Source organism: Cetorhinus maximus, chromosome 29 (assembly GCF_964194155.1).
Source record: "Cetorhinus maximus chromosome 29, sCetMax3.hap1.1, whole genome shotgun sequence".
NCBI lineage: Eukaryota > Metazoa > Chordata > Chondrichthyes > Lamniformes > Cetorhinidae > Cetorhinus > Cetorhinus maximus.
This window is the reverse complement of record NC_135907.1, coordinates 4463851-4484247: the sequence shown is the minus strand read 5'-3', so window position 1 is coordinate 4484247 and position 20397 is coordinate 4463851. Positions and strand designations below refer to the sequence as shown.

General features: G+C 50.5%; 1 non-coding gene and 2 pseudogenes across 1 annotated transcript; all 3 read left to right on the top strand.

Moving 5' to 3' along the window:
- The first annotated feature begins 1119 nt into the window (after nucleotides 1-1119).
- On the top strand, nucleotides 1120-1297 carry LOC144669686 (U2 spliceosomal RNA; annotated as a pseudogene).
- Nucleotides 1298-10791: 9494 nt separating this feature from the next.
- On the top strand, nucleotides 10792-10969 carry LOC144669853 (U2 spliceosomal RNA; annotated as a pseudogene).
- A 9039-nt stretch (nucleotides 10970-20008) lies between these two features.
- LOC144669741 (U2 spliceosomal RNA) lies at nucleotides 20009-20190 on the top strand. The gene has a single exon (XR_013573722.1). It is a non-coding gene; the product is annotated as a U2 spliceosomal RNA (small nuclear RNA).
- Nucleotides 20191-20397: the final 207 nt, after the last annotated feature.

Below are 20397 nucleotides of genomic sequence, written 5' to 3'. Positions count from 1 at the left end.
GAAAATGGATCGTGTCTGCAGGGACGCGATGTACAAGCCTCTAGATAAAGGGGGAAAAAACGTGCCCAACATCGCCCTCATACTGATGGCCACCTTTGTGTGCGGCTGCATCAAGCGGTGCGTAGACCCTCAGTACGCAAACACCAAGTGTCACTACGTGCTGAGGTTCTACCTGTCCCCGGTGTTGCGAAGGATGGGTCTGGCCACGCTGCCGCGGAACGCTCCAAGTAGTTGGACCGCGCCGTACCACCTGTCCCTGGTGGAAAAATTTATGCAGAAAAACACCTTTGACCACAAGTCCATCAGGCAGTGGTCAGCACGTAACGTCCTAGAGGCCCTGAGGGATAAGGAGAGGGTGGACCCTGTGGGATGGTTCCCCGAGCAGACTGTCAAAGTCATTTGGCAGAATGCCTCATCGCCAGAACTTTCCAACAAGCACCAAGACGTAGCTTGGCTGGTGGTGAGAAAGGCCCTCCCCGTCAGATCCTTCCTACACGCCAGGAGTCTCACCCCCTCTGCACGATGCCCTCGAGGTGGCTGTGGTGGGGAAGAGACCGTTGTTCACCTCCTTGTGGATTGTGCCTTTGCAAAGAAAGTCTGGAGAGAGATGCAGTGGTTGCTGTCGAGGTTCATCCCGAGCAGTTCTGTGACACAGGACTCTGTGCTCTACGGGCTGTTCCCAGGGACACACACCGAGACAAACATCGACTGCAGCTGGAGGATCATCAACTCGGTGAAAGACGCGCTTTGGTCTGCCCGAAACTTGTTGGTCTTCCAGCACAAAGAGTTGTCCCCGACCGATTGTTGCGGACTGGCACAATCCAAAGTCCAGGACTACGTGCTGAGGGACGCACTAAAGCTTGGGGCAGCTGCCGCAAAGGCGCGGTGGGGGGGGGTCGCTGTCTGGGGCCTTTCTGCCGCGGCGCGCCGAGAGACTGGGAGCTGTTTGGAGCCCCTCGGGCTGTGCGGATCGGGGTGGGGGGCTGTGAATGATTGTGATGTTGTTTGTGCTGATGCACCTGGTGATACATTTTGTGGGGGTTTGGCCTGGATTGTACCCTTGTAATGTTGTTTTTGAAATGGTTTTGAATGTGATTGAAGATTTTTTATGAATAAAGTATATTTTTACAATAAAAAAAAAAAATCTGTTCTTATCAGTTTAATATCTGATACGTCCCTTATCTGGGGACCATATATTAAATTGATTTTTGGAGCAGGGAGATGGAATAGGGGCTTGCTCCGTCCACTCCACGCATCGACCCGGTATTGCAGTATTTCTGGGAATGGTGCACCACCCCTTTCCAGGGGATTTTCAATGCTAAAAATAGATTTCTTACAAACATCTGCTTTCTTTACTTTTCAACATGCACATCTTTCAAAACACAACTTTCTTTCTTTCTCATCGCTTCTCGGCCTTTCGGCTAAGATCAAGTGTTGCAGGGGCGACACCATGGTCCTGCCAAGGCAAGGTCGGGATGGAAGGGCGATAACCAATCGCAATCCAAATCTATACCGTGGGTTACCTATCACCGTCCGAGTCACGGTGAACCACAGCGACGAAGGAGGATCACCTATGGATCGGGGCTTCTTCACCAGGAGGATCCTGTTGAAGGCGTGCGGCTTCCAAGCTACGGAGATCTTCACCCTGCACGACTCCCGCAAAGGTGGTTATTTCGACGTGACTTTCAAGCGAGTGGCAGACTGCGTCCGGCTCCTGAGGGTGTTCGAGGAGAAGAGAGACCTGCCGGAGATGAAGATCCTGACGGCGGAGCCGCACTTTTCTCTGCCGTTGCAACGGGAACGTGAGGTGATGGTGCATGTGTACAACCCCTTCGTCCCTGTCGCCGACGTGGTCACCTTCCTCACCAGGTACTTCGATAAGGTGGGGAGCGGCACCGAGATTCGAGACGACTTGGGGATCTGGACAGGCAAACGCCTGTTTAAGGTCACGCTAAAGACCGATGGTAAGGGAGCCATTTTCCACCCTCCTTCCAGTTTCGCAATCGGGGGAAACCGTGGCTACCTGGTCTACGCTGGGCAACCCAAGCATTGTCGCTCATGCGGCAAGGCTGGCCATGTGGCGGCCAACTGCAGCGCCTCCCTCTGCAAGATCTGCAAACAGGAAGGGCACCAGACAAAAGACTGCAAACAGGCCAAGTGCTGCAACCTGTGTGGCGAGGCAAGTCACCTCTACAGGGCCTGCCCCAAACGCTGCCGTACTTACGCACAGGCAGCCAAAGCCGACCAGGGGGAAGCAGAAGAAAGGTTCCGTGTCACTCCAACCACCAAGGCCCCCAGGGAGCTCAACGGGACAAAGGAGGACACAGAGAGAGACAAGGTGGAGAAAGAGATTGAGGCAACAGAGAGCCAATCAACAGCACTACCCCCTGAACCTTCCAGTCCTCAGGACAGCGAATCAATGGAGGAGGAGGCAGCAGTGGAAAAGCAGCAGGGGGAGTGGCGGACGGTGAAGAAGAAGAAAAGTAAGAGGGAGCGAAGAAGAAGCAAAGGCGTTTCCCAGAGAAGCGGCAAGAGGCGTCTCCCATCCGACACGGATGACAAGGGCAGCAGCTCTTCGGATGAGGAAGTGCCAGAGCGGCACCGACAGAAGAGGCGGCAAAGCTCCAGGGCGTTGGAGGACGAGACACCCGAGCTCCAGAAAATTGGAGACAACAAGGAGCCCAGCGCACCCCAACATTGCCTGCAACCTGAGGAGGCCAGTGCACCACAGCCCCTGGAATCTGGGAGCAGTGAGGCAATCATCGCACCCCAGCTCCAGGAAGCCGGGAACAGCAACCCCCCAGAGGGGGTGAGTTTTGGAGAAGCTTCTCCAGCAAAGGTCATCTCAAAATCCGCTCACTACGTGAACCTCCAGATGCCACTGGAGCAGAACACGGCCAAGGAGATCTACCTCAGCCCATCCAAAGTGAAGGAATTTGAGCTCACTACGGGTATGAAGGAGCAGACTAAAGGTCTGGGACTCTCAGAGACAGTGGGTTTGGTAGGAGAATAAATGCTTTAATATGGGTTTAAAGATTGTATCCATAAATGTGCGTAGCATTAAATCTACTACGCGATGTGTTGCGACCTTGGACTACCTAGCCAAGGTCAAAGCTGACCTGTTGTTTCTGCAGGAGTGTGCGATACCGCACCTCAGCTCCTACAGGCAATGGTCACGATGGTGGTCCCACGGGCCATCGATCTGGTCGGGCGGAAACGACTCTCGTTCCTCCGGCCTGGGTATTCTGCTGCGGGGAGGCAACTTCACCGTCTCCGAGGTCAAGGAGGTGGTGGGCGGGCGACTCCTGGTAGCAGACGTAATGTACAAGAACGCTCCACTCCGGTTAATTAACGTGTACGGCCCGGCACAAGGGGCTGAGCGGCTGGAGGTTTTTCAGCAGCTCCCACTGCTGCTGGCGACCTCCAGGCCGGTCATTCTGGGCGGGGACTTCAACTGCATCATCGATGCGGCTGGACGATCCGGCAGGGCCGGAAGCAGATTGGACGCTACGTCCAGATCCCTGATGGAAACAGTTAAGGATGCCAAGCTGCACGACGTCTTCAGCAACCCTGCAGACGGAGCGCAGCGTAGATACACCTGGTCGCGGCCAGACGGGTCCATTCGTTCCAGGATAGACTTCCTGTTTGTGTCCCGTGCATTCACAGTCAGATCCACCGAGGTCAAGCCGGTGTTCTTCTCTGACCACTGCCTCCTACTGGCGGACTGCCACTTGGAGGAAGACCTGAGGGTGGGCAGGGGGGCATGGAAGCTATTCGTGCAACTGCTGACCCCAGAGAACATTGAGGAGCTCAAGAGGGCTTATGAAGGTTGGAGAACCATGAAACCCCTCTTTGAGTCCCTGACACACTGGTGGGAAGCGATCAAGGGAAACACCAAGAGGTTTTTCATCCTCAAAAGCATCCAGAAAGCTAGAAAGGAAGAGAGGGAAATGTCCCGACTCCAGAAAAACATGCAGAATCTGCTGCGGCTGCAGTCGGTGGGGGTCGATGTCAAGGAAGAACTCCAAGAGGTGAAGAGCCAGCAAGCCTAGCCCTTTGCCTCCAAGAACATCTTCCATTCCAGAGCCCGCTCCGTGGAGCAGGATGAGACGTGCTCACGTTTCTTCTTCCAAAAGGAACAGAGAGAGAGCTCTGTGATCAGCAGCCTGAATGAAGAAGACGGATCAGTAAAGTCAGCGCAGTCCGACATTTTGAGGATCAGCAAATCCTTTTATGCCGGATTTTATGACGTGAAGCCGACGGACAGCACGGCCTCCCAGTCCTCCTTGTCCTCTATCACGGAGGTCTCAGGCGACAGTACACGGGAGAGGCTGGACAAACCGCGAACTCCTGACGAACTGACTTAGGCCCTTGAGTCCTTCGAGAAGAGTAAATCTCCCCAGAAGCGACGGCTTGCCGGTGGAGTTGTATTCGGCTCTGTGGGACTTGATCGGCCCAGACCTGCTAGGAGTGTACGAGAGTATGCTCCTGGCCGGCAGTATGTCAGAATCCATGAGGAAAGGCATCATCACCCTCATCTACAAGCACAAGGAAGAAAGGGAGGAAATTAGAAATTGGCGACCCATTTCACTGTTGAATGTGGACTATAAGATTCTGTCCAAGGTCATCGCCAATCGGGTCAAATCCGCTCTGGAATTGGTGATTCACCCTGACCAGACCTGCTCTGTGCCGGGCAGGAAGATCTCTGACAGCCTGGCGCTGCTCAGGGATACGATTGCCTATGTGCAGGACAGGGGTGTGGACACCTGCCTCATCAGCCTGGATTAGGAGAAAGCCTTTGACAGAATATCGCACACCTACATGGTGGATGTGCTCTCAAAATGGGGTTTGGGGAGGGAATTCGCAATTGGATCCAGTTGGATCCTACTCTACACTAACATCAGTAGCGCAGTCTCAATCAATGGGTGGGAATCAGATAGCTTTCCAATTAAATCTGGAGTCAGGCAGGGCTGTCCTCTCTCGCCTGTTCTTTGCTGAGTCCATCAGGAAGGATCCGGGCATTAGAGGAGTTACGATCCCAGGCAGTGGAGGCACTCAGATCAAAGCCTCCCTGTACATGGACGATGTCGCCGTCTTCTGTTCTGATCCGCTGTCGGTGTGCAGACTGATCCACATCTGCGACCAGTTCGAACTGGACTCGGGAGCCAAGGTAAATCGTGGGAAGAGCGAGGCCATGTTCTTTGGGAACTGGGCTGACCGATCCTTTGTCCCCTTCACCGTCAGTGCTGACGGCCTGAAGGTGCTGGGGATATGGTTCAGAGGGACCGGGGTATGCGTTAGAAACTGGAAGGATCCAGTGTCTATGGTGAAAAGGAAACTGGGAATCTGGGAGCGACGCTTCCTCTCCGTTGCGGGTAAGAACCTGGTCATCAGGTGTGAGGCACTCTCGCTGTTGCTGTACATGGCGCAGGTCTGGCCCATTCCAGACTGCTGCGCGATGGCGATCACCCGAGCCATCTTCCGCTTTATCTGGAGGTCGAAAATGGATCGTGTCCGCAGGGACGCGCTGTATAAGCCTCTAGATAAAGGGGGAATAAACGTGCCCAACATCGCCCTCATACTGATGGCCACCTTTGTGTGCGGCTGTATCAAGCTGTGCGTAGACCCTCGGTACGCAAACACCAGGTGTCACTACGTGCTGAGGTTCTACCTGTCCCCGGTTTAGCGAAGGATGGGTGTGGCCACGCTGCCGCGGAACGCTCCAAGTAGTTGGACCGTGCCGTACCACCTGTCCCTGGTGGAAAACTTTATGCAGAAAAACACCTTTGACCCCAAGTCCATCAGGCAGTGGTCGGCACGTAACGTCCTATAGGCCCTGCGGGGAAAGGAGATGGTGGATCCTGTGCGATGTTTCCCCGAGCAGACTGTCAAAGTCGTTTGGCAGAATGCCTCGTCTCCAGAACTTTCCAACAAGCACCAAGACGTAGCTTGGCTGGTGGTGAGAAATGCCCTCCCCGTCAGATCCTTCCTGAAGTCTCAGCCTCTCTGCATGTTGACCTCGAGGTGGCTGTCGTGGGGACGAGACCGTTGTTCACCTCTTTGTGGAATGTGCGTTTGCAAAGAAGGTCTGCAGAGAGTTGCCGTGGTTTTTGTCGCGGTTCATCCCAAGCAGTTCTGTGACACAGGTCTCTGTGCTCTACGTGTTGATCCCAGGGACAGGGACGCACATCGAGACAAGCAGGTGGAGGATCATCTACTCGGTGAAAGACGCTCTTTGGTCTGCCCGAAACTTGTTGGTCTTCCAGCGCAATGAGTTGTCCCCAGCAGAGTGTTGCAGACTGGCTGGCACATTCCAAGGCCGAGGACTACGTGCTGAGGGACGCACTAAAGCTTGGGGCAGCCGCCACAAATGCGCAGCGGGGAACGGTCGCTGTCTAAGACCTTTCAGCCATAGTGCACCGAGGGACTGGGAAAGGTATAGACCCCTCGGCCTGAAAGACTCACATTGAATGTATGCAGTGAATATTACATTTATCACAATTGTATTGAAGCACCTCAGAGTGCAACATGATCTATGTAGATAACTTGAATACTATTGCACTGTCTGACTGCCTGTAATCAGCATGTTGAAATGTCTGTAATGTTCATTGATCGTATTGAAGCGTCGCAGGGTGCGACATGATCTATTTGAAAAACTGGAATATGATTGCACTTTTTGCGATGGCCATTTTGAAATGTTTTGTAATGTTCTTTCAGATATTTTATGGATAAGGTATATTTTTCCACAAAAAAACGACAACAGTTACAAAGAAAACCAACAGCAGCAACAACAGCTCTTCTCCACAGTCTGAATTAGAATTTCAGAGTCAGAAAACAGAGCAAAAAAACACGCAGCGTCCTGAAATGACAAACCTGAAATGAACGTGTACTTAGTGTATCAAGCCTTTAAACTGCATTGCAGAAAACTCCTTCCTGCCTGCTAGTGCAACAAGATGCTGCATCGTATATTACACAGCGAATCAGGCCTTCAGTCGTCTTGACTTGTGCAGCTCCAGTGACTTCAGGCCTCCAAAAGCAGGCCAGTATTTGAAAGGGCTCCTCTTGACAAGTGTAAGACCCTGATCAAACTAAATATTTTAATTTTCTTAACCAGTGAGATTGAACGAACCGTGATGCATGTCCAAGACAAAATAGAATATAAAGCAATGTAAAGTAAATTAATAACAAATTGAGAAAGTAAATATGGAACACAAAATATTTTAAAACTAGGGCACAGGTTAAAAACATGATCCTAATTTCTGTTGAACTGAATGAGGCGAGTCATTACAGTGCGTGACCGATTTGTTTAAGTGTGCGGGCCCATTAAACTTTTTGCACAGCCGCGCAAATTTAAAGGGGCTTATGTGGCGGTGTGTCTGTGAGGAAACCTCTCCTCATATCTTGTATCCCACTGTGAAACCGTCTTCAGCTCCCAAATTGCACTCAGACAATGTGCTACATTTGCATATTGTGCAGGAGTCGGGGGAGGGGTCATGGGGCTGCCCCTTGTCTCTGTACTTGAAATGGCAGCCAGGCAGCAACTGTAGTGCTTCCTCAAATCCAACCTGAAGAAAAGGCAAGACATGTTGGGTGCTGAGAGGGAGAAGCATTGCCACTTTAGGTTCTACTTGGATTTTACTGAGGTAAAAGGTGATTGAAAAAGTCAAGCCTTTCTCCCCTAGCAGTTACCACTGAGGACAGAAATAATACCGAGCGCTGATCTATCACTGAGCACTGAGGCCGGCCAAGGGGAGGCATCTGAAAGCTGCAGAGAGAGCAAGAAGCCAGGATGGACGACTGAGAATACTGGCTGAGATAGACAGCAAAAACTGTGACACAAGCTCAGGTAAGCGTGGTGTTTTGCAGTTCAAGTTCATCACTTTGTGACAGTATAGATATTTTTCACTTTCCTAGGATAAGGCTGTTCCCTTTCTAGAAGTTAGAAACAGCCGTGCAGATGTATTTTCTGCGCTCCTTTGCTTGCCTGCTGAATAGGACTGATTGGAGGGGAAAAGGTGATTAAAAGAGAGCCGACATCATTGCAGGCTGGCAGATGGTGTGCTGTGCTGTGCACGCAGGTGGTTTTGTTGTTTGGCTTGTGTGTGACTTCTGGTTGAAGCTGAAAGATTTCTAAAATTTTGAAGGAAATAATCTTCGAGAAGGGGAGAAACATTTTCAACATTTTAACAGGATCTAAGGCTGTTCGCTGTGTCGTACCTGTACTTATCCTTGCTGCCACCTGCCTTCTCACTGCTGATCATCATCTTGTGTTATTATAATGATATAATGCATTGGACTTATTTACTGTGACTTCATAACATGACACATTTCCCTTCTGGTGATGTCATGCTGACATCCCGTAAAGGAAATAGACCAACAGTCAGCCCAAAAGAAGGCCCAATGCCAAGCAAAGGAAGCCCATAAACGAGGATGCTAGACAGCTCGTACAAAAGAAAGCAGGGCATCAGGAAACAACTCAACAGCAGCTGACGTAGTACTCTCCAGGTTCAGTGCAGGAGAAGCACTGGAATCAGTAAAAAGTAATGCCCCTACATGTATGAACATACAACTTAGGAGCAGGAGTAGGCCACTGGGCCCCAAGAGCCTGCTCCACTACTCAGAAGATCATGGCTGATCCGATTGTAACCTCAACCCCACATTCCTGCCTACCAGCGATAACCTTCCAACCCCGCCTTGTTAGTCTATCCAGCTCTGTCTTGAAAATATTCAAAGACTCTGTTTCCACCACCTTTCGAGGAAGAGAGTTCCAAGGACTCTCTACACTCTGGGAGAAACGCTGCTGACTTTGCCTTCCCTGTAGATGTGGAAGGACTTTAGCTGCATACCTGGTCAGCTGGCAAGCTCCACAGACCGATCGGCGCAGGCTTGGAGGGCCGAAGTGCCTGTTCCTGTGCTGTACTTTTTTTTCTTCTTTGTTCTTTGACTGCTCAAGCTGAAAGCAAAGACAAAAATACAGCAGGCCTCGATCGAAGAACTCCTCTGCGCTGTGAGCTAGTTGCTCACACGGAAACTCAGCTACAAAGACTCATGGATTGTCTCTCATGCCTGTCACGTGTTCTCCCTTGTGACTGAGTGTTTCTCGAAATTTTCCATTACCTGCCAGTTACACGACACATCTAGCGCAACCGTAGACAGCGACCTTTCTCCATTACGCCTTTGCCCCAAACTTTAGTGCGTCCCTCAGCACGTAGTCCTGGACCTTGGAATGTGCCAACTCTTTGCAATGGAAGACCAACAAGTTTCGGACAGCCAAAGAGTGTCTTTCACCGAGTGGATCCTCCGGCGGTAGTTGATGTTTGTCTCGGCGTGTGTCCCTGGGAACAGCCCCTGGAGCACAGAGTCCATACCTGTGTCACGGAACTGCTCGGGATGCACCTCGACAAGAACCACGGCCACTCTCTTCAGAGTTCTGGTGATGAGGCATTCTGCCAAATGACCCTGACGGTCTGTTCGGCGAACCGTCCGCCGGAATCCACCATCTCCTTTTCCCGCAGGGCCTCTAGGGTGATACGTGCTAACCACTGCCTGATGGACTTGCGGACAAAGGTGTTTCTCTGCATAAGTTTTTCCACACGGGGCAGGTGATACGGCACTTGGAGCGTTCCGCGGCAGGGTGGCCAGACCCATCCTTCGCAACACCAGGGACAGGTAGAACCTCAGCACGTAGTGACGCTTGGTGTTTGGGTCTACACACAGCTTGATACTGCCATACACAAAGGTGGCCATCAGGATGAGGGTGATGTTGGGCATGTTTTTTCCCCCTTCATCCAGAGTTTTTTTACATCATGTCCCTGCAAACAGGATCCACTTTTGACCTCCAGATAAAGCGGAAGATGGCTGGCGTGATCGCCACAGCACAGGAGTGAGGAATGGGCCAGACCTGCGCCACGTACAGCAACACCTGTCCCTGGTGGAAAAATTTATGCAGAAAAACACCTTTGACCACAAGTCCATCAGGCAGTGGTCAGCACGTAACGTCCTAGAGGCCCTGAGGGAAAAGGAGAGGGTGGACCCTGTGGGATGGTTCCCCGAGCAGACTGTCAAAGTCATTTGGCAGAATGCCTCATCGCCAGAACTTTCCAACAAACACCAAGACGTGGCTTGGCTGGTGGTGAGAAAGGCCCTCCCCGTCAGATCCTTCCTACACGCCAGGAGGCTCACCCCCTCTGCACGTTGCCCTCGAGGTGGCTGTGGTGGGGAAGAGACCGTTGTTCACCTCCTTGTGGATTGTGCCTTTGCAAAGAAAGTCTGGAGAGAGATGCAGTGGTTGCTGTCGAAGTTCATCCCGAGCAGTTCTGTGACACAGGACTCTGTGCTCTACGGGCTGTTCCCAGGGACACACACCGAGACAAAAATCGACTGCAGCTGGAGGATCATCAACTCGGTGAAAGAGGCGCTTTGGTCTGCCCGAAACTTGTTGGTCTTCCAGCGCAAAGAGTTGTCCCCGACCGATTGTTGCGGACTGGCACAATCCAAAGTCCAGGACTACGTGCTGAGGGACGCACTAAAGCTTGGGGCAGCTGCCGCAAAGGCGCAATGGGGAAGGGTCGCTGTCTAAGACCTTTCTGCCACAGCGCACCGAGAGACTGGGAACTGTTTAGAGCCCCTCGGGCTGTACAGCTCAAAATGAAAGGCTGTAAATGATTGTAATATTGTTTGTACTGATGCACCTGGTGATACATTTTGTAAAAGTTTAACCTGGATTGTACCCTTGTAATGTTGTTTTTGAAATGGTTTGGAATGTGATTGAAGATATTTTATGAATAAAGTATATTTTTACAAAAAAAAAAAAAAATCTGTTCTTATCAGTTTAATATCTGATACGTCCCTTATCTGGGGACCATATATTAAATTGATTTTTGCAGCAGGGAGATGGAATAGGGGCTTCCTCCGTCCACTCCACGCATCGACCCGGTATTGCAGTATCTCTGGGAATGGTGCACCACCCCTTTCCAGGGGATTTTCAATGCTAAAAATAGTTTTCTTACAAACATCTGCTTTCTTTACTTTTCAACATGCACATCTTTCAAAACCCAACTTTCTTTCTTTCTCACTCACCCACACCATCTACACACAAAAAACACGCACGCTCACCCAACGCTCACAGACACCACTCTCATCTCACAAACACTCTACCTCACTCATACAAAAACATCTTTCACTTGCAAATACACCTCTCAAACACTCTCTCAGCTGCACCTTTCGCCTCACAACATTTTCAACCAGCTCTCTGCTGCCGCTCCCGCCCGCTGCTGCTGCTGCTGCTGATACAGCAACAGTCAAAACTCACACCTCAAAGCTCACACACTTTACACAGCTACTCGGAAACGTCTACATCCACGTTCACACAATCCTTACACTGCACAAGGAGCCCATTCCGCCCGTCGTGACTGCACCAGCTCTCCCAATGAACATTTCACTTCGTGCCATTCTCCTGCCTTCTCCACGTAACCCAGCACATGCTTTCTTTTCAAATAATCATCTCATTCCCTCTTCAATTGAACCTGCCTCCGCCACGCTATCAGGCGGTGCATTCCAGACCCTGACCACTCGCTGCTCCTATCACTTTTGCTTCTTCTGCTAGTTACTTTAAACCTGTGCCCGCTCCTTCTCGATCCTTTCATCGGTGCAAGCAGTTTCTCCCTATCTACTCTCTCCAGATACCTCATGATTTTCAATACCTCTATCAAGTCTCCTCTCAGACTTCTTTTCCCCAAGGAATACAGTCCCAACTTCTCCAATCTTACTTCATAACTCAACTTCCTCGCCCCTGGAACCAAACTCGTAAACCTCTTCTGCACTCTCTCCAATGCCTTCACTACCCTCCTAAAATGCAAGTCAAAATGCAATCCATCAGAGTCAGCATGGCTTTATGAAGACTAAATCGTGTTTGACTAAATTGCTAGAGTTCTTTGAAGATGTGACAAGCAAAGTGGATAATGGCGATCCTGTAGATGTAGTATGTCTGGACTTCCAGAAGGCATTTGATAAGGTGCCGCACAAAAGATTAATACACAAGATAAGATCACACGCAGCTAAGGGTAATATATTTGCTTGGATAGAGCTTTGGCTAACCAACAGAAAGCAGAGAGTCAGGATAAATGGGTCTTTTGTGGATGGCAAGCTGTAACTAGTGGGGTGCCACAGGGTTCGGTCCTTGGGCCCCAACTATTTACTTGGATTCAGGAGTAGAAGGTACCATAGCTAAATTTGCAGATGACACCAAAATAGGTGGGAAAGTAAGTTGCAGTGAAGAAATGAGAAATTTACAAATGGATATGGACAGGTTAGGTGAATGGGCCAAAATTTGGCAGATGGAGTTTAACGTGGATAAGTGAGGTTATCCAGTTCAGCTCCTACAGGCAATGGTCACGGTGGTGGTCCCATGGGCCATCGATCTGGTCGGGCGGAAATGACTCTCGTTCCTCCGGCCTGGGTATTCTGCTGCGGGGAGGCAACTTCACCGTCTCCGAGGTGAAGGAGGTGGTGGGCGGGCGACTCCTCGTAGCAGACGTAATGTACAAGAACGCTCCACTCCGGTTAATTAACGTGTATGGCCCGTCACAAGGAGCTGAGCGGCTGGAGGTTTTTCAGCAGCTCCCACTGCTGCTGGCGACCTCCAGGCCGGTCATTCTGGGCGGTGACTTCAACTGCATCATCGATGCGGCTGGACGATCCGGCAGGGCCGGCAGCAGATTGGACGCTACGTCCAGATCCCTGATGGAAACAGTTAAGGATGCCAAGCTGCACGACGTCTTCAGCAACCCTGCAGACGGAGCGCAGCGTAGATACACCTGGTCGCGGCCAGACGGGTCCATTCGTTCCAGGATAGACTTCCTGTTTGTGTCCCGTGCATTCACAGTCAGATCCACCGAGGTCAAGCCGTTGTTCTTCTCTGACCACTGCCTCCTACTGGCGGACTGCCACTTGGAGAAGGACCTGAGGGTGGGCAGGGGGGCATGGAAGCTATTCGTGCAACTGCTGACCCCAGAGAACATTGAGGAGCTCAAGAGGGCTTATGAAGGTTGGAGAACCATGAAACCCCTCTTTGAGTCCCTGACACACTGGTGGGAAGCGATCAAGGGAAACACCAAGAGGTTTTTCATCCTCAAAAGCATCCAGAAAGCTAGAAAGGAAGAGAGGGAAATGTCCCGACTCCAGAAAAACATGCAGAATCTGCTGCGGCTGCAGTCGGTGGGGGTCGATGTCAAGGAAGAACTCCAAGAGGTGAAGAGCCAGCAAGCCTAGCCCTTTGCCTCCAAGAACATCTTCCATTCCAGAGCCCGCTCCGTGGAGCAGGATGAGACGTGCTCACGTTTCTTCTTCCAAAAGGAACAGAGAGAGAGCTCTGTGATCAGCAGCCTGAATGAAGAAGACGGATCAGTAAAGTCAGCGCAGTCCGACATTTTGAGGATCAGCAAATCCTTTTATGCCGGATTTTATGACGTGAAGCCGACGGACAGCACGGCCTCCCAGTCCTCCTTGTCCTCTATCACGGAGGTCTCAGGCGACAGTACACGGGAGAGGCTGGACAAACCGCGAACTCCTGACGAACTGACTTAGGCCCTTGAGTCCTTCGAGAAGAGTAAATCTCCCCAGAAGCGACGGCTTGCCGGTGGAGTTGTATTCGGCTCTGTGGGACTTGATCGGCCCAGACCTGCTAGGAGTGTACGAGAGTATGCTCCTGGCCGGCAGTATGTCAGAATCCATGAGGAAAGGCATCATCACCCTCATCTACAAGCACAAGGAAGAAAGGGAGGAAATTAGAAATTGGCGACCCATTTCACTGTTGAATGTGGACTATAAGATTCTGTCCAAGGTCATCGCCAATCGGGTCAAATCCGCTCTGGAATTGGTGATTCACCCTGACCAGACCTGCTCTGTGCCGGGCAGGAAGATCTCTGACAGCCTGGCGCTGCTCAGGGATACGATTGCCTATGTGCAGGACAGGGGTGTGGACACCTGCCTCATCAGCCTGGATTAGGAGAAAGCCTTTGACAGAATATCGCACACCTACATGGTGGATGTGCTCTCAAAATGGGGTTTGGGGAGGGAATTCGCAATTGGATCCAGTTGGATCCTACTCTACACTAACATCAGTAGCGCAGTCTCAATCAATGGGTGGGAATCAGATAGCTTTCCAATTAAATCTGGAGTCAGGCAGGGCTGTCCTCTCTCGCCTGTTCTTTGCTGAGTCCATCAGGAAGGATCCGGGCATTAGAGGAGTTACGATCCCAGGCAGTGGAGGCACTCAGATCAAAGCCTCCCTGTACATGGACGATGTCGCCGTCTTCTGTTCTGATCCGCTGTCGGTGTGCAGACTGATCCACATCTGCGACCAGTTCGAACTGGACTCGGGAGCCAAGGTAAATCGTGGGAAGAGCGAGGCCATGTTCTTTGGGAACTGGGCTGACCGATCCTTTGTCCCCTTCACCGTCAGTGCTGACGGCCTGAAGGTGCTGGGGATATGGTTCAGAGGGACCGGGGTATGCGTTAGAAACTGGAAGGATCCAGTGTCTATGGTGAAAAGGAAACTGGGAATCTGGGAGCGACGCTTCCTCTCCGTTGCGGGTAAGAACCTGGTCATCAGGTGTGAGGCACTCTCGCTGTTGCTGTACATGGCGCAGGTCTGGCCCATTCCAGACTGCTGCGCGATGGCGATCACCCGAGCCATCTTCCGCTTTATCTGGAGGTCGAAAATGGATCGTGTCCGCAGGGACGCGCTGTATAAGCCTCTAGATAAAGGGGGAATAAACGTGCCCAACATCGCCCTCATACTGATGGCCACCTTTGTGTGCGGCTGTATCAAGCTGTGCGTAGACCCTCGGTACGCAAACACCAGGTGTCACTACGTGCTGAGGTTCTACCTGTCCCCGGTTTAGCGAAGGATGGGTGTGGCCACGCTGCCGCGGAACGCTCCAAGTAGTTGGACCGTGCCGTACCACCTGTCCCTGGTGGAAAACTTTATGCAGAAAAACACCTTTGACCCCAAGTCCATCAGGCAGTGGTCGGCACGTAACGTCCTATAGGCCCTGCGGGGAAAGGAGATGGTGGATCCTGTGCGATGTTTCCCCGAGCAGACTGTCAAAGTCGTTTGGCAGAATGCCTCGTCTCCAGAACTTTCCAACAAGCACCAAGACGTAGCTTGGCTGGTGGTGAGAAATGCCCTCCCCGTCAGATCCTTCCTGAAGTCTCAGCCTCTCTGCATGTTGACCTCGAGGTGGCTGTCGTGGGGACGAGACCGTTGTTCACCTCTTTGTGGAATGTGCGTTTGCAAAGAAGGTCTGCAGAGAGTTGCCGTGGTTTTTGTCGCGGTTCATCCCAAGCAGTTCTGTGACACAGGTCTCTGTGCTCTACGTGTTGATCCCAGGGACAGGGACGCACATCGAGACAAGCAGGTGGAGGATCATCTACTCGGTGAAAGACGCTCTTTGGTCTGCCCGAAACTTGTTGGTCTTCCAGCGCAATGAGTTGTCCCCAGCAGAGTGTTGCAGACTGGCTGGCACATTCCAAGGCCGAGGACTACGTGCTGAGGGACGCACTAAAGCTTGGGGCAGCCGCCACAAATGCGCAGCGGGGAACGGTCGCTGTCTAAGACCTTTCAGCCATAGTGCACCGAGGGACTGGGAAAGGTATAGACCCCTCGGCCTGAAAGACTCACATTGAATGTATGCAGTGAATATTACATTTATCACAATTGTATTGAAGCACCTCAGAGTGCAACATGATCTATGTAGATAACTTGAATACTATTGCACTGTCTGACTGCCTGTAATCAGCATGTTGAAATGTCTGTAATGTTCATTGATCGTATTGAAGCGTCGCAGGGTGCGACATGATCTATTTGAAAAACTGGAATATGATTGCACTTTTTGCGATGGCCATTTTGAAATGTTTTGTAATGTTCTTTCAGATATTTTATGGATAAGGTATATTTCTCCACAAAAAAACGACAACAGTTACAAAGAAAACCAACAGCAGCAACAACAGCTCTTCTCCACAGTCTGAATTAGAATTTCAGAGTCAGAAAACAGAGCAAAAAAACACGCAGCGTCCTGAAATGACAAACCTGAAATGAACGTGTACTTAGTGTATCAAGCCTTTAAACTGCATTGCAGAAAACTCCTTCCTGCCTGCTAGTGCAACAAGATGCTGCATCGTATATTACACAGCGAATCAGGCCTTCAGTCGTCTTGACTTGTGCAGCTCCAGTGACTTCAGGCCTCCAAAAGCAGGCCAGTATTTGAAAGGGCTCCTCTTGACAAGTGTAAGACCCTGATCAAACTAAATATTTTAATTTTCTTAACCAGTGAGATTGAACGAACCGTGATGCATGTCCAAGACAAAATAGAATATAAAGCAATGTAAAGTAAATTAATAACAAATTGAGAAAGTAAATATGGAACACAAAATATTTTAAAACTAGGGCACAGGTTAAAAACATGATCCTAATTTCTGTTGAACTGAATGAGGCGAGTCATTACAGTGCGTGACCGATTTGTTTAAGTGTGCGGGCCCATTAAACTTTTTGCACAGCCGCGCAAATTTAAAGGGGCTTATGTGGCGGTGTGTCTGTGAGGAAACCTCTCCTCATATCTTGTATCCCACTGTGAAACCGTCTTCAGCTCCCAAATTGCACTCAGACAATGTGCTACATTTGCATATTGTGCAGGAGTCGGGGGAGGGGTCATGGGGCTGCCCCTTGTCTCTGTACTTGAAATGGCAGCCAGGCAGCAACTGTAGTGCTTCCTCAAATCCAACCTGAAGAAAAGGCAAGACATGTTGGGTGCTGAGAGGGAGAAGCATTGCCACTTTAGGTTCTACTTGGATTTTACTGAGGTAAAAGGTGATTGAAAAAGTCAAGCCTTTCTCCCCTAGCAGTTACCACTGAGGACAGAAATAATACCGAGCGCTGATCTATCACTGAGCACTGAGGCCGGCCAAGGGGAGGCATCTGAAAGCTGCAGAGAGAGCAAGAAGCCAGGATGGACGACTGAGAATACTGACTGAGATAGACAGCAAAAACTGTGACACAAGCTCAGGTAAGCGTGGTGTTTTGCAGTTCAAGTTCATCACTTTGTGACAGTATAGATATTTTTCACTTTCCTAGGATAAGGCTGTTCCCTTTCTAGAAGTTAGAAACAGCCGTGCAGATGTATTTTCTGCGCTCCTTTGCTTGCCTGCTGAATAGGACTGATTGGAGGGGAAAAGGTGATTAAAAGAGAGCCGACATCATTGCAGGCTGGCAGATGGTGTGCTGTGCTGTGCACGCAGGTGGTTTTGTTGTTTGGCTTGTGTGTGACTTCTGGTTGAAGCTGAAAGATTTCTAAAATTTTGAAGGAAATAATCTTCGAGAAGGGGAGAAACATTTTCAACATTTTAACAGGATCTAAGGCTGTTCGCTGTGTCGTACCTGTACTTATCCTTGCTGCCACCTGCCTTCTCACTGCTGATCATCATCTTGTGTTATTATAATGATATAATGCATTGGACTTATTTACTGTGACTTCATAACATGACACATTTCCCTTCTGGTGATGTCATGCTGACATCCCGTAAAGGAAATAGACCAACAGTCAGCCCAAAAGAAGGCCCAATGCCAAGCAAAGGAAGCCCATAAACGAGGATGCTAGACAGCTCGTACAAAAGAAAGCAGGGCATCAGGAAACAACTCAACAGCAGCTGACGTAGTACTCTCCAGGTTCAGTGCAGGAGAAGCACTGGAATCAGTAAAAAGTAATGCCCCTACATGTATGAACATACAACTTAGGAGCAGGAGTAGGCCACTGGGCCCCAAGAGCCTGCTCCACTACTCAGAAGATCATGGCTGATCCGATTGTAACCTCAACCCCACATTCCTGCCTACCAGCGATAACCTTCCAACCCCGCCTTGTTAGTCTATCCAGCTCTGTCTTGAAAATATTCAAAGACTCTGTTTCCACCACCTTTCGAGGAAGAGAGTTCCAAGGACTCTCTACACTCTGGGAGAAACGCTGCTGACTTTGCCTTCCCTGTAGATGTGGAAGGACTTTAGCTGCATACCTGGTCAGCTGGCAAGCTCCACAGACCGATCGGCGCAGGCTTGGAGGGCCGAAGTGCCTGTTCCTGTGCTGTACTTTTTTTTCTTCTTTGTTCTTTGACTGCTCAAGCTGAAAGCAAAGACAAAAATACAGCAGGCCTCGATCGAAGAACTCCTCTGCGCTGTGAGCTAGTTGCTCACACGGAAACTCAGCTACAAAGACTCATGGATTGTCTCTCATGCCTGTCACGTGTTCTCCCTTGTGACTGAGTGTTTCTCGAAATTTTCCATTACCTGCCAGTTACACGACACATCTAGCGCAACCGTAGACAGCGACCTTTCTCCATTACGCCTTTGCCCCAAACTTTAGTGCGTCCCTCAGCACGTAGTCCTGGACCTTGGAATGTGCCAACTCTTTGCAATGGAAGACCAACAAGTTTCGGACAGCCAAAGAGTGTCTTTCACCGAGTGGATCCTCCGGCGGTAGTTGATGTTTGTCTCGGCGTGTGTCCCTGGGAACAGCCCCTGGAGCACAGAGTCCATACCTGTGTCACGGAACTGCTCGGGATGCACCTCGACAAGAACCACGGCCACTCTCTTCAGAGTTCTGGTGATGAGGCATTCTGCCAAATGACCCTGACGGTCTGTTCGGCGAACCGTCCGCCGGAATCCACCATCTCCTTTTCCCGCAGGGCCTCTAGGGTGATACGTGCTAACCACTGCCTGATGGACTTGCGGACAAAGGTGTTTCTCTGCATAAGTTTTTCCACACGGGGCAGGTGATACGGCACTTGGAGCGTTCCGCGGCAGGGTGGCCAGACCCATCCTTCGCAACACCAGGGACAGGTAGAACCTCAGCACGTAGTGACGCTTGGTGTTTGGGTCTACACACAGCTTGATACTGCCATACACAAAGGTGGCCATCAGGATGAGGGTGATGTTGGGCATGTTTTTTCCCCCTTCATCCAGAGTTTTTTTACATCATGTCCCTGCAAACAGGATCCACTTTTGACCTCCAGATAAAGCGGAAGATGGCTGGCGTGATCGCCACAGCGCAGGAGTGAGGAATGGGCCAGACCTGCGCCACGTACAGCAACACCTGTCCCTGGTGGAAAAATTTATGCAGAAAAACACCTTTGACCACAAGTCCATCAGGCAGTGGTCAGCACGTAACGTCCTAGAGGCCCTGAGGGAAAAGGAGAGGGTGGACCCTGTGGGATGGTTCCCCGAGCAGACTGTCAAAGTCATTTGGCAGAATGCCTCATCGCCAGAACTTTCCAACAAACACCAAGACGTGGCTTGGCTGGTGGTGAGAAAGGCCCTCCCCGTCAGATCCTTCCTACACGCCAGGAGGCTCACCCCCTCTGCACGTTGCCCTCGAGGTGGCTGTGGTGGGGAAGAGACCGTTGTTCACCTCCTTGTGGATTGTGCCTTTGCAAAGAAAGTCTGGAGAGAGATGCAGTGGTTGCTGTCGAGGTTCATCCCGAGCAGTTCTGTGACACAGGACTCTGTGCTCTACGGGCTGTTCCCAGGGACACACACCGAGACAAACATCGACTGCAGCTGGAGGATCATCAACTCGGTGAAAGAGGCGCTTTGGTCTGCCCGAAACTTGTTGGTCTTCCAGCGCAAAGAGTTGTCCCCGACCGATTGTTGCGGACTGGCACAATCCAAAGTCCAGGACTACGTGCTGAGGGACGCACTAAAGCTTGGGGCAGCTGCCGCAAAGGCGCAATGGGGAAGGGTCGCTGTCTAAGACCTTTCTACCACAGCGCACCGAGAGACTGGGAACTGTTTAGAGCCCCTCGGGCTGTACAGATCAAAATGAAAGGCTGTAAATGATTGTAATATTGTTTGTACTGATGCACCTGGTGATACATTTTGTAAAAGTTTAACCTGGATTGTACCCTTGTAATGTTGTTTTTGAAATGGTTTGGAATGTGATTGAAGATATTTTATGAATAAAGTATATTTTTACAAAAAAAAAAAAAAAAAAATCTGTTCTTATCAGTTTAATATCTGATACGTCCCTTATCTGGGGACCATATATTAAATTGATTTTTGGAGCAGGGAGATGGAATAGGGGCTTGCTCCGTCCACTCCACGCATCGACCCGGTATTGCAGTATCTCTGGGAATGGTGCACCACCCCTTTCCAGGGGATTTTCAATGCTAAAAATAGTTTTCTTACAAACATCTGCTTTCTTTACTTTTCAACATGCACATCTTTCAAAACCCAACTTTCTTTCTTTCTCACTCACCCGCACCATCTACACACAAAAAACACGCACGCTCACCCAACGCTCACAGACACCACTCTCATCTCACAAACACTCTACCTCACTCATACAAAAACAT